The following is a 14,418-nucleotide window of genomic DNA, read 5'->3' as shown; positions in this document are numbered from 1 at the left end:
GTTTATGTTCAACATCGACATACATTGATAGCATGTCGATCAGAGTTCGGTTGAGGCGTTCGGTTAAGCCATTTGAGTGAGGGTGATACGCCGTTGTTCTTCTGTGATCGGTATTTGTCATGCGCATCAGGCATTGCATTAGGTCTGCAGTAAATGCGGTGCCCCGATCCGTAATAACGACGATGGGCGCACCATGTCCGAGCACTATGTTGTTCACAAAGAACTTGGCGACTTCGGCAGCTGTCGCACTGTACAGAGAGTCAGTCTCAGCATAACGGGTCAGATAGTCTGTGGCTACGACTATCCATTTCTTGCCTGCACACGATGTCGGGAAAGGTGTTAGGAAGTCCATGCCGATTTGTTGGAACGGGGCATCTGGAGGGTCTATTGGCTGGAGAAGGCCGGCTCGTTTTACGGGTGGAGTTTTGCGCCGTTGACATTGAGGACAAGTTTTCACGTAGTGCTGCACTGATGCGAGCAACTTAGGCCAATGGTATTTCAGGCGAATACTGGCGAATGTTCGCCTCACACCCATGTGTCCAGATGTTGGCTCGTCGTGGCATGCGTGCAGAATTTCCTCTCGCATGGCTGTGGGCACGACTAGTAAAAACGTTTCACCATTAGGTTCGAAGTTCCTCCTGTAAAGGACGCTTCCTCGAAGGCAGAACGCGGAGAGTCCTCTGGAAAATATGCGAGGGAATTGAACGTCGAGACCCTGCAAGTATTGTACAAGCGTCAGCAAATCCGGGTCATCTCGTTGTAGTTGAGCGATTTCGGATGCGTCGACAACGCCTAGAAACGGGAAGTCTTCCTCTTCAGGTACACTTGGATCGACGGGAGAGCGTGACAGGCAGTCTGCATCACTGTGTTTCCTTCCAGATTTGTACACGACTATAATGTCATACTCCTGCAGTCTGAGGCTCCATCTTGCTAGTCGACCTGACGGGTCCTTGAGATTTGCCAGCCAGCATAGAGCATGGTGGTCACTGACAGCTCTGAACGGTCTACCATGAAGGTATGGTCGAAACTTGTTTATTGCCCAGATGGCTGCGAGGCACTCTTTTTCAGTTGCAGAGGAGTTAGCCTCAGCTTTTGATAGTTTGCGGCTGGCATAGGCTAACACTTTCTCTTGACCATTTTGCCATAGGACAAGGATGGCGCCGAGGCCGGCATTGCTGGCATCGGTATGGACTTCAGTGTCGGCTGTCTCATCAAAATGAGCGAGTATTGGTGAACACTGTAGTCGTTTTCTTAATTCGTTAAAAGCTTTCCGTAGTTCGCTTTCTCATGTGAAGGGCACGTCGTCTTTCGTCAGTTTTGTAAGAGGATCCGCAATCTTTGAGAAATTTTCAACAAATCGCCTATAGTAGGCACATAAACCAAAAAATCGATGCACTGACTTTTTGTCTCTGGGTGTGCGGAATCTCTGAACAGCGGCTGTCTTTTCGGGATCAGGACGAACACCATCGGAACTAATGACATGTCCAAGGAATTGCAGTCATTCGAAGCCGAAGTGGCATTTTTCGGGTTTGATTGTCAATTTTGCTGACCGGATTGCTTCTAATACTGTGCGTAGTCGCTCTAGATGTTTGTCAAACGTTGCAGAGAATACCACCACGTCATCCGAATACACTAGGCATGATTGCCATTTCAATCCGGCAAGGACAGTGTCCATCATTCGCTGGAACGTTGCTGGTGGGGAACAGAGGCCGAATGGAGGCGCTTTAAATTCGTAGAGGCCATCTGGTGTTACGAATGCCGTTTTTTCACGGTTCCGCTCGTCGACCTCTATTTGCCAATATCCGCTTTTCAGATCTAAGGAGGAGAAAAACTTTGCGTATCGCAACCGATCTAGTGTATCGTCGATACGTGGCAAGGGATAGACATCTCGTTTAGTTACACTGTTCAGTTTTCTGTAGTCGACACAGAATCTAAGTGTGTTGTCTTTCTTCTTAACGAGCTCTACGGGGGACGCTCATGGACTATTCGAAGGCTGGATGACATCATCCGAAAGCATCCCTTCCACTTGCTTCTTGATAATTTCCCGTTCTTTCTGTGACACCCGATATAGATGCTGGCATATAGGCCTCGTGTCGTCTTGCGTTAAATTCTGTGTTTCGTGATAGACGTGCGCTGGACCTTCGAGGCACTTGAAAAGCAATCAGAGAATTCTTTTACCAAGGCATAAATCTGTTTCTTTTGACTGTCCGGAAGGCTCTGATTGACGGTCACGGATGTGTCGATGTTGCAGGCCACTGGTCGAGTGGTTGATGTCGTTAAGCTGCATAGTTCAGTCGCCATACAGAAGTCGTGTAAATAGGCCATAGCCATGCCTTGAGCGATGTGTTGAAGTTCATTGGAGAAATTTGTGAGTAGGACATCTGCACGGCCTTTCGTCAAGTGAACAAGACCCCTAGTTACGCAGACACCTTTGTTCAAAAACAGCCCTACATTTGTATCCGCTATGTCTTCGCGGTTGTACAATGCGTCATTTTCTACGAGCACCATTATACTGCAGTGTGGCGACACAGTTACGTCGTCATGAACAACGCGTAGAGCAGTTAGGCGTCGTTCCTCAGATTCCTCCACAGATATAGCTCGTTCAGTCGAAAACGACACGCTGAATCTACGCAGGTTAATTACGGCGCCATTAGCTCGCAAAAAATCCATTCCTATAATGAGTTCCCTTGAACATTCTGGCAGCACAATGAAATCGGCCACGTAAATAAAGCCCCGTATTTCAAGTCTTGCAGTGCATCTGCCAAGGTGCGTAATAGTGTGACCGCCTGCCGTGTGTATCTGCGATCCACTCCACTATGTCACAACTTTGTTTAGCTTTTTCACCATCTTGTGACTTATCACTGAATAATCAGCACCGGTGTCGACTAAGGCATTCAACTCCCATCCTTCCATTCTCAACCGCAAATCTGAAGTAACGTTTTCGTTGCTGCACCCATCTACCGGAAATACACCGTCATCACCCTCCAACCATATTGGAGGATCTTCGTAACTGACGTTATCAGCGGCCTCACCTCCACAGGTCGCCTGCTTCAGTTTTCCGGGAGTGGACTTGGAGAGCGATGACCAGGCTGCCTTGAAGGTCTACGTGGGCTGGAGGACCGGTAGCGCATAGGCGATGGTGACCGTGACCGGTGTTGTCGTAGAGCTGGCGAGGTCTGGCGCGTGGACAAGTACTCCTCAATCTCCGCTGGTCGTTCGCCGTTTCGGGGGCACGGTGCATACGACGGGAAGCCTCTTAATCCAGCCTGTCGGTAAGGACAGAATCTGTACAGATGACCCGCTTCCCCACAATGAAAACACAGAGGCCTGCGCTCGTGATCACGCCAGACGTTACTTTTCCTGGGCCTACGCTCCACATAGTGATGTGTGCTACGTGCTCCTTGGGGCAGATAGGTAGCTGTTGGTTCCCGCGGATGAGGTGCGCTGCGTGCCACAGGTGGGAGAGGAGTCGTCGCCCTCGCAACTGCTGCATTTCTGTGTACGGTGGGTTGTCTGACAACCTCAGAGTATGTTCGGATAGGTCGAACCAGCTGAAGCTCACGCTCTGGCTCTCGTATCACCTGCCTCAGTTCGTCACGAACAACGTCCGTAATGGATAGTGCAGTTGGAGTCTGGGGCATTTGCAGTCTGCTCAGTTATTCTCTAACAACTGATCAAATGAGCTCTCGCAGGGCTTTAACGTCGTTTCGCACGCCTCCGGAGAATACCTGTGCAGATGCGCAGGTAATATTTCGGTTGTACTGCCGAGCCTGCTGTTCCAGTGTTTTATCGATGGCTGTCGCTTCCGAGTAAAACTCAGCAACTGTGCTTGGAGGGTTGCGGACGAGAACGGCGAACAGCTCTTGCTTCACTCCGCGCATTAGATGGCGCAACTTTTTATCCTAAGCCATGTTGTAATCCGCCCGCTTGAACAGACAGACGATGTCCTCAATGTACATAGCAGCACTATCGTTCGTGAGCTGGTTCCTCGATTGAAGAGCAGCCTCCGCCTTTTCTTTCCGGTCTATGTTCGCGAACGTAGCCACCGCTTGTTGACGAAATACCTCCCAGGTAGACAACAAGGTTTCATGGTTCTCAAACCATGTCTTTGCGAAGTCTTCCAGGGCGAAGTATACGCGACGGAGCTTCTCTCTTTAGTCCCATCCATTCAAGCTCGCCACTCTCTCGAACAGGTCCAACCAATCTTCAACATCTTCGTACGAGTCGCCGTGGAATACTGGCGGCTGGTGCGGTTGGCTAATGAACACTTTTGCCGGTGTTACCTGGGAAGTCATAGTGGTGGCATCCATCGTTTGAATTCCCCTTGGTGTAAAGTGAAGAGCACCGATCTCAGGTGAGTCACCTCGAAGACGGCGACTTGCCCTCTGGTGTACAGGAGTCACTTCCACGGGGTTGATACGCTGGTCGTCGGGGCTACGCTGTCTTGAGATCGCGGGGCTTTGATTCATACCCAGCAACTCCACAAGAAACGTACCGATGCTGAGGCAGACAGGTTAAAAAACAAGCGTATTTATTAGGGTGAACTTGTGCCCACAATTCTAAAGACTGGGGTGTTCAAGTCCGAGTAGCCGAGTGACACAGATCCAACTATCTTCCTCTTCCTCGTTGCCGGAGCGCACGAACGCGTGGCGCATGCCAGCCGGGTCTTGCTTGTGCTCTTGCCACGATGATTGCGGCGGGCTACTTGAACGTGGCCAACCTGTCGTGGCAATATATACATATCCGGAACATGATGGTGACGGCGATGGCAAAAACTTCTCTGAGTGGTTCCATGTAATGGCTATTGCAATCAAAACCCATAACGTCGTTGAGGGAGCAGTCAAGTATTTGTAACCTTGAAGCGGGGCATCTTGTGCTCTCTTTGGAGTGGCGGATGAACGTAATGCATAAAAAAAGAACTGTCAAGAACTTTACATTTACAATAATGAAAGCGACTGTCCAAGCCTTCCTCGAAGGAGCGAGTAGGGTACATACAAAATCTATTAGTGCCGCTTTGCGTCTTCGTTTACGTCGCTTGAAGGCGCATTATCTTATAGATAATATTGCTGTATCAAATGATTTGTGTATACACGTGTTCCTTACTCTCTATTCATCACTAAGGTTCTTTATTGCATAAGAATTTATATTTCAACTTCATTAAAGCCCTGTGCGTCGTCGTATTGGTCATAGGAGACATAGCAAAAGAACTGCGTAAAAAATAGTCTGAGTGGTACTGGGTTTGAAAACATGAAGTTTATGCCCGCACGCACCGGAGACGGGAGTTTTCAATATCGCTAACGTCCATGCTTGCCAAATCGGGAAGAATGTAAACCCTGTGAATGCTGGAAATACTGTGTACTGTTGACAAGATGGAATAGCCAGCGCTGCAACAAATATGACGTTTCACGAACATTACGGTCTACTTGAAAACCAGTTCCGAGACCTAGCCTGGCTGTGTGGTAGAATACTTGATTGTCACGCATACTGTGGGGTTGCATTGCTGCTGGAACCTTATGGTCTACTTGAAAACCAGTTCCGAGACCTAGCCTGGCTGTGTGGTAGAATACTTGATTGTCACGCATACGGGGGGGTTGCATTGCTGCCGGAACCATGATATTTATTCTATGCGTTTGTCGGTCGACTGTCCGAATGCCAGATTTTAGAGGCGAAGCTTCTTAGTGCCGACCTAGTTGGCGCCCATCACACCCCACAAAACACAAACCGAAACTAAACACCTGCAAGAGAAATGGAAACATGTGTAAACAACCAACTTTGTGTGTAATAAACTATATGGCAGCACAATACACGATCACCAATGCCGTCCATCTGTCCGTTCATTCATGCATCTACCCGTCCATCCGTGCATGCGTGCACACGTCCACATGTCTGTCCGTTCATTCATGCGTCCATCTGTCCGCACTTTATACTAGTCGGCGACTTCAATGTAGACATTATGGATCCTAAAACCAATAGGTTCGACCACTCGTCGTCGTAGTAGTTGCGAGACGTGGCGTGGCTCTGTGGCAGAATACTTGGTTACCACGCAGAACGCAAGGCTTTGATTTCTGCTGGGACCCTGGCATACTTTTCTTCACATTCGTTGGATCAACGCAGCCGATGTCAGCTTTTTCTTAACGCTCACGCGTTAAAATTGCACATAATTTTTACTAACTGTCAATCACCAGTGGCACATACTCGCCCGCGCTTATGAAGATAGTCATTTAGATACATAGACATACGCCAAATGTGCTTGTAGTACGCAAAGCAATGCTTCGCAGTTAATATGTCACAATCGAGTCACTTGCGATAGGTAATCAATTTGTCTTCTGTAGCAGTCCCACTTACAATTCGAGTGTGTGCTCATTGATATCACACTAGTTGTCATTAGCAATAAAGTGGTCACTATTAGGACGCCAATCAATCCTTTTTTACCGCCTCTTTTACCAAATTGTGCAATATCTTCGGAAATTAACGAAAAAATCTAACAAAAATTCAGGAACGTCTGCTTGAATGCTCCTAATCTGTTGCCCTGCACTTCCTTGAAGTATTGTAAACGCATATTGACCCCACAAATTTTCTTAAATTTGAACATACTGTAGTTGGTCAAGTACAACTGATTTTCGTTGCAAGTTGAAAAAAAAACAACTAACAGTTCTACATGAAACGTCTTCTTGCAACCCGTTGCACTTCGTTCTTGCAGTGGTATTTTTGCGATCAACGATTTTGCAACAACGAATGCGTGCAATAAACATCTTTTCTTTATTGAATGGAGGAGATGCTGGCGCACAATTATGGCGCTGGATACTCCTTAGCGCTTGAGTGAAACTTGAACACGTATCTTAAAGTAAAAACATAAACATCCTAATCATGTAAGACTACGCGTGAGTCTTTATTGTGCTGGAGGTACTCCGCTGAAACTTGGTTTTCTCTTCTTCTTCGAGAGGGCGTTATGTTTTTCATGTAGGCCAGCCAATGCCAAATGGCACAAGTGAGAAGTAGTACACCATGAACTGGTAATTGAGAATGTCGCATATATATCTCGAGTTCTTGTTTCCTGAAAAAAAATCAAACCGTGGGGGTGAATTTATTGGCTCTCCCTCCCCTTTTACTCTCTTTCCTTTTTTCTCTATTTTGTACCCTTCCCTAATTCCCAATATAGGGAACCTAAGAGGATGTCTTATTGGTTAGCCTCCCCGCCTTCTCCCGTTTGGTCTACTTGTTTGCTTCCTTTTCTGTGACGATTCATTATTGTGGATAAATAAATTGAGGAGGCCTACGTTGTTGACATATTTTTGAGATTGCACGAAAACTCGCTTGGACATTCAGGTATTTTAAGCTGTTCTTATCGCTAATTTAAAAGCGCTGAATATCTGCTAGTGGAGGCAAGAGCACTGAAATGGGCGTTAACGTCCTTGTGCTAACATGGAAATAGAGCATCAGGCACAGTCCTTAATTGTTGTAAATATTGTGAACCAAATGCATTGCGCTACTCCTAACAGAGGTGTGACTTCTGGCTCAATTTATTAGTTCTTTCGATGGGGAAGAAATGAATTATACGTCAGCGACCTTGAACTGTCCGCCACGGTGATCTGTGCCTACGGTGCACGGCTGCGGATACAGCCTTCGTTCTGGGTTCGATCGCGACCGAGGCGTTTGAATCGGGGTAGATGAGAAATGGCAGAGACCTGTTTACTGAGCGATGTCTACGATCAATAGAAATCCCTAGTTCGTCGAATCTTTTAGAGCCAAACCAGTGTTTTTTATAATAGCATTTTGGCTTTTTAACGTATAAAACCACAGATGGCATCATAATTATTGGGACCTAAAAGTATAGATGATGTTCCAGAAATGATGTCAGTTTAAAATCATATGGTAGTCGGAAGCTTCGGCCTATGGCACACTAACGTTGTGAAAGATCAAGAATTTGATGTACTTAGTTTTGATAAGTCGCTAACGCGTACGCTAATTGTGCATGACATGAAGTAAGGCTGTAGCCATTATTTATAGTGCTTTCTTTCTTGTTGCTGCTGATATTGCTATTTGCCGCTTAAGTTATGCGCCTAATGAATCAATTCCTCAATCAATGACGGTATGAATGAAATTCAGGCTTAACCACGAACTTCGTCACTTTGTATTCGCGGGAAGGATCTTACATCCCAAGAAAGTTGAAGTTTCAAAGAAGTGTGCTTTAGGCTCTTCAGTAATTGCTGGTGTGTGCGCACAGTACTGATTATCGATATTTTTTTGAATATATGTTGTCGAGCAGCAAACACCGTAATTATAACTAAGTCTTAGGAATTTCAAGCAGCTCGAATTCCACCGTCTATGGCCCAAAGCCAAAATGTTTTAATGAAGGCAACCCACTCACATAAGATAGCGTGGCTTCCTGTTACGGTTACAAAAAACATGTTTCTGGCTGCTCATGTTTTGGGACGATATATCAGTTTTGATAATAATACACAATGAAACTACGTGAAAATAAATTTTTGTATAAATTCAACAGTCTTATTGTTTTACTCGTAATAGAGGGCATTGTTCTACCACTTTACATTCGGTCTGCTTCCACTGACCGGCTCTCAGTTAGCGTTGTGTGAATTATATGAAATAATAAGGAAAACACAAGGAATCATTTCAGAACGTGTCCGGGAAATATAGTAAAGAGAACGCAATCAATTTTTTTTGTTTCATTTTCAAGAAGAAGACTGAATAGAAAATATGTGTCTCTTTTTGATAGCTGCACAGTAACCTAAGCCACATGTAGCGAAGCTATATATCCTGGTAAGCAATCTGTTTATCAGTGAAATATGGCCCCGTTTTGAGCCGAAATATTTCAAATTGTTCTGCTTGAACCATTCCAGAATAAATAAATGCTTGAGCAGGGCTAATACATACCACCAAGACAAAAATTATAGATGTAGAGTGGCTTTCGTTGCTTAAATGATTCGAAGCGTGTCTGCACTCCTCCTTTATTGCTGCATTATAGCTTGGTGTACATTTTAATGTCACATTGTATTCATCCAATAAGGCGGTGTGAGCTTGCATGTGCACTTCATATAGCTGATAAGTACAAAGACAATATGAAGCTACTATATCTCCCGTTGTCATCATTGTGTCACCTTTAGTGTCCTTCGATGAGCAACTATAAATCTTGGATGTGAATGGCTCATAGAACAACGCATTGCGTGTGGACGGTTACACAAGGGCAGCACAATGTTTCATCTTTTGCCCGGTCTCTCAGCAGTCGTGGGGCACAGCTCCTTCATCATTATCAAGCACCTAGCCCGCCATAATTTTTTTCTGAATGTTTGCTCCCTTCAGTCAATTTATATGCGCCGTCAGAAAAACTCCAAATTCGCAAGATAGTGTTTCGAAGCACTCATTATTTTGATCCGAGAAAGAAAATGAAAGAATGTGATGTTTTGTGTGATTTTCAGTAAAAAATATGTTAACAAGTCTGTCTCTAACTACCTAATTATTCTGCCATAAGCCAGCTTTTCTTCTTGCATGAAAATAATTGAAAGTTTGGCGTCAATCATTTGCACAGTTTCCTTTCCGGTTTTATTCATACCGAGCGGACAAGAAATAAACTTTTCATGTCGGTCCTGGAATGCAGCACACCGAAGAATCGTCGAACACGGGTAGTGTCTCCAGCAAAGTGGTCTTATGCAGCACTACGGAGCGCAATGAAATTATTTGACCAATAGCTGATCACTCAGAAAGCCTGCAGGAATGCTAAAGCCGAGTTTCAGGCCATTTGAACAAACATGCAACGTGTGACGCATCTTCGAATTACATGTACACGATCCTGCCCACGCTTAATGAAGGGGTTCAACTAGGAATGACTGTTTTTTCGACCCCTTGTATTATACAAGTGAACATAACTCTGCAGGTGCTAAGATCAGGTTATTAGGTACTGGTCCACAGCTTCTCCACATCCAAAAGCCAGATGGCAGCACTTGTCTTGCGCTCTTGGTAGTGTTACGTGTCTCTAGAGCTTAGAGAAGCTATGCATCCATCAAGGCACACAGCGCGAGTACTGAGCGGCTGGTCAATCGGTTTCTTGCCTTAGAAATGATTTACAAGTCAGAGAAGCTATTGGAGCGTTGATGAAGGGCAATATTTTTGCATGTTTGAACAAGAAGAAACTCACCACTACATCTGTTCATGCACTGATAACAACTTCTGAATTTGTTCGAGTTTCCGCCAAACCCACTGTACAGGAACACTTGACATTGGTCCTGTGTAGCATTATATGACCATGCAAAAATGCCCCAAATCCCTTTTCCTTTTTCGACAGCCAAGCTACAGACTGGTTTCTCTGGAACACCACCTGCGCAAAAAAATCGTAGTGTGCTATACAAAATCTTAAGCAACAATTTTCTTAGCCCTCGATTTAGCAAGATGCCGTGGCATTTTATCTCACTAAAGCGCATAAAACATTAGCCTCTGTCATTTTTGCGTTATATGTGATTGTTCACGCGTCACTCTTCTTTCCTGTCCTGGATGATTTATGCCATTGGCAGTTATGATGAACGACAACAAAACCAACGTGCATTATTAGTTCGAATGAACTCATCAATGCTTGCGTTGTGTAATGTCGGTTAATATTGGCATGATGCCAATTTGAGAAAAAGTTTTTTTTTTGTAAAAACAAAGTATGATATCGACATACGTATTCTCGGGCATATTTTTGAGTAGCAATTATTTTCACGTTACGCGCACTTGATTACACGCTAAATATCAGTATTGACAAATATGTGACTAAAAAAATTGCATATTGTAATTTGCAGCATTACTACTATTGTTTATTTTTCGACAAAAAACGTGCGATACTCTCCTAATACGTCAGTTTGATAACTGCAGATCTGCATTGCTTTCTTCCTTGTATTTAAATGCTGTCATGTTCTTTTGGTTTTTCTATTCGTTTCTGGTTTTGTACGTGCTGTGTAATAATTATTTTTTACTGAAATGAACTGGAAAGTTTTGATAATTGGTAACTTTTTATTATACTGATAGTTTGCTTAGAAATGTTGTAAATCTGAATATTTTCTAATATTTATCACCCAATATAGTAGGAGGCCTAAGTATAAAGAGCGAGTGTTAATGTGAGCGATAGTCCTATTACGAATATACCTGACACGGATACTTTTTAATGCTTTTCTACATTCACCTAAATGCCGTGCTTTCCCAGATAGCTGAATAGAAATGCTCTAATATAGGGAAGGCATTCACTTACGTAAGCACCAGCGTTGGCACTGTCCTTCCGAAGAAAACCTGTTTAGGTTACCGTTGCATCCGCCGAAGGTAAAATCCTTGCATTTACGGCCCTCAGAATCAAAATACCATGAAGTGAGTGGACCTCTCCCACATGTGTTCCCTGGAGCTTTCGGGTTCAACCAGTAACTGGGGGTTTTTCGACTTGCCCCTATCGAATGAGCTAGAAGATGAAACGATTGACATAATTAGAGAACCTAAATACTGCAGGAGAAGCAAGTAGGAACTTGAAGCTCTAGACTAAACGCAATCTCTGTGGTACTGAAGGCCACGAACAGAGTTTACATCATAAGCATGTGTAAAACACGAACAGGAAACAGATTATTTGAAATACTTCTTTTTTGTATCTATTTTTTAAACTTTTGATACTTGTATTCTAATACGCAGTGCTACGCAGAACCAAAAATGTTTTTTCCCAACTTGTACATTCCGCATGTAGATCATAAGTGGCTCAGAAACTCATATTGAAATAAAAAAAAGCTTGTTCCTGGTTTTTGAGATGGTATCGCTGTGAGTCTTTCTATGTGGGAAGTTTCCACTTTCATCTTCGTTATTATGGTTTCTTGAACCTGCAATTTAATCTTAAATACTGTGCGCTCTAAATATGCATACATTCAGTAGTCTCTGTAATGTAACCCCCCGTACTCGCAGGCGCAGTAATGCAAGGCAACGTCCGCATTTCAGTAGGACTATAAGTATGCTGATGCCGAAGATAGAGCTCGACGTCGTGGAGCTTCGTCCATTATTAAGCGCGTAGCGTTTTTAGGAGCCAGTTTTCTCGTCCTTCTATAGATTTTATGTGGCGTGATTACGCTCCATTTAATGAGGTAAATATGCGCTTCAAACAATGCTAAAATGCTCGAAACTGAAATAACCTAAATGAAGAATGTCTAAAGTAACATAAATGAAGAAATTATCAAGACGTAATTGCAACAATCGCCACGAGATTGCTAAACATACTTCAAAAACGGTGTTGCGACCACCGACGTTGCGCGAGAGGGCGCCACCACCTAACGAAGTGCACAGTTGCTCTGCCTAGATGCGGTTCTCCGGTGCCCTATCAAGGCGCGCCGTTTCGTATCAGCCCCTGGTAAGACAGCGTCGGCTCTTGGCGAATACCTAGGCGAAAGCTACCGAGCATCTGCCGTTCGACAAGCTTGACGGGCTAAGCGACGACAACGAAACCCGGGCAACGTTAAAGCTTAGACCTCTGCGGTTTGTAAGCACAGTTAAGCCACTGATCAACTCAAAGTCAAATAAGCGTAAGGCTAATGTCTACAGCACCAGACCATTACAACTGCGGGGCGTGAGAGGGAGGCCATCGCGAAATGTGCACAGTGCCAGAACCACTCAGCCACCATCACGTGCGCAAACACACCGCAAAGATTCTATTACACAATTTAATCATTGTCACGCATTAGCACACAGCGCATAGCACGTAGAGTAAAAACCTCACATTGCGACAATTACACATTAAAATGACAACGCTGAAAGCACCATTAACAATAGCAACTAAATAATAAGAACGAAATGAATGGTCATGGGTACGTGCGCCACGCACATTCTCAGCAATCACACTATATAGTGGACCTAAATATATTTATTTATCGAATGATCATGCAGTCGCATTAAAAAAAAACTTTCCTATTTGCAGTGTCTAGGCGGGCTTTGCTGTGAAATGTCATTCATACGAAGAACCTGAAATAATATTGCCCCTCAAGCTACTCGATTACAATGCCTGGTTCATCGAGACTCTATGAACACGCTGCAGTTACATAAGCGCTTGATGCACTTGGACATAGAGAGTACAGAAAAGAGTTTTGATGAAGAGAAGACGTTGCATAAATGAAACATGTCTTCTGTGTTTCGAACCACGAACATGGCGGGTGGCCGTGACACATGCATTTTCATGGGCTCTCCTGCGACAATGCGTAGTACCAACGCCTTCTATAGTTCTTTTTCTTAATGATGTGATGTGATGAGGTGTTGGCGCCCCAATAAAGCGCCGGCTACCCCTTCACATCTAAAGGTGCGTAATAACAAAGTTCACGGAATGTCCAAGTCTCCAAGCGTAGCAACTCCACAGCTCATACATATACAATTTAGCATAACAGTTCTTTAATTCGCAGTGCAGACACGTACTGCCCAATGGAAGCTGTCTGTTCACCTTAGTTCTGAGAATGGTCGTGATGCGATGCCACATGACTGCTCGCGTCACGCGTGCGTCTGAAGGCTTGACCACGGAGATACGATAGATGTGTTTTCCTCTCCAATATCGTACGTTTGTTAGATGATTTATTTGGTCTCCTTCTTTGTGGCTCAAAGCAATGCCACCTCCTCAAAACACTCTTAAGACAGCGCATGCGCAGCATTGACGCTTCCCTATTGGTTGCCCGCATAACGTTACGAGCGGCCACATGGCATCTCAAAACACCGCATATATTACAGAGCCAGCGTGACCGCCAACACTGTAAATATGAGGAATGCAAGACGCCGCCCCACGTATCTGTTGATTGAACCGAAAATTACTGTATATGACTTTCATCGTGAGGCACCACAAAGGCGGTTCTCTCGACCATAATTGCAAAGAAGCAAAGGCTAGGCGGTTGGCGATAGCAGAAAAGGGCTAAAGGACAAGGTGGTGAACGGCTGGATTGGGTGCATCCGGCTAGAGTTTAAAGAATAGATGAGGCGCTGGTAAAGTACAAGCATGGAGTAACATAAACACGCAAGAGTGGTCACTCCTGTGAAATGCGACAGAGCTACGCAGCTTCACGCCAACCGCAGGAAGGTAAGACATCACTTACTGCATTTAAGGAAACGCGCGTACTGGTTATCTACTGCAGTACCTTTTCTAGTGCTTTATACATCGATGTGTCTTTGTGACTGCAATTGTGGCTTCTACCATCACGCATTGAGGCTCGGAATCTGTATTTATCAGCTGCAATTGAACAGTGTGATATTGTCGGGCAGGACCTGGCATGAATCAGATGCGAGATAAGTGCGCATGGCGTTCATGTGACGGCAATGTTGTCACTCTCCGTGTTGATGAGCATTCAAAGCAGTGAAAAAGTACAGGCAACAGCAGGGGAGACACGTTAAAAGATGTGCAATAACGTTGCCGGCATGCGTCATGGCCTTTTG

The 14,418-nt window shown here is 44.7% G+C and overlaps 1 protein-coding gene across 2 annotated transcripts in view; it reads right to left on the bottom strand.

Annotated features, from left to right (window-relative positions):
- The window catches only part of LOC142765457 (uncharacterized), a 143,072-nt gene that overhangs the window by 24,620 nt on the left and 104,034 nt on the right, over positions 1 to 14,418 (bottom strand). Inside the window, exons 10-11 of one of the 2 annotated variants that reach the window (XR_012884259.1) lie at positions 11,237 to 11,437; positions 10,166 to 10,330 (exon numbers count right to left, since the gene is read on the bottom strand). The exons of the other annotated variant lie outside the window; for it this stretch is intronic. The gene's annotated coding sequence lies outside the window, so the exon portion shown is untranslated. Of the gene's footprint in view, positions 1 to 10,165; positions 10,331 to 11,236; positions 11,438 to 14,418 lie in introns of those variants that run through there. 2 annotated transcript variants of the gene reach the window in all.

This window comes from Rhipicephalus microplus, chromosome 6, assembly GCF_043290135.1.
Source record: "Rhipicephalus microplus isolate Deutch F79 chromosome 6, USDA_Rmic, whole genome shotgun sequence".
In the NCBI taxonomy this organism is placed as follows: domain Eukaryota; kingdom Metazoa; phylum Arthropoda; class Arachnida; order Ixodida; family Ixodidae; genus Rhipicephalus; species Rhipicephalus microplus.
This window is presented reverse-complemented; position numbering and strand designations above follow the sequence as displayed.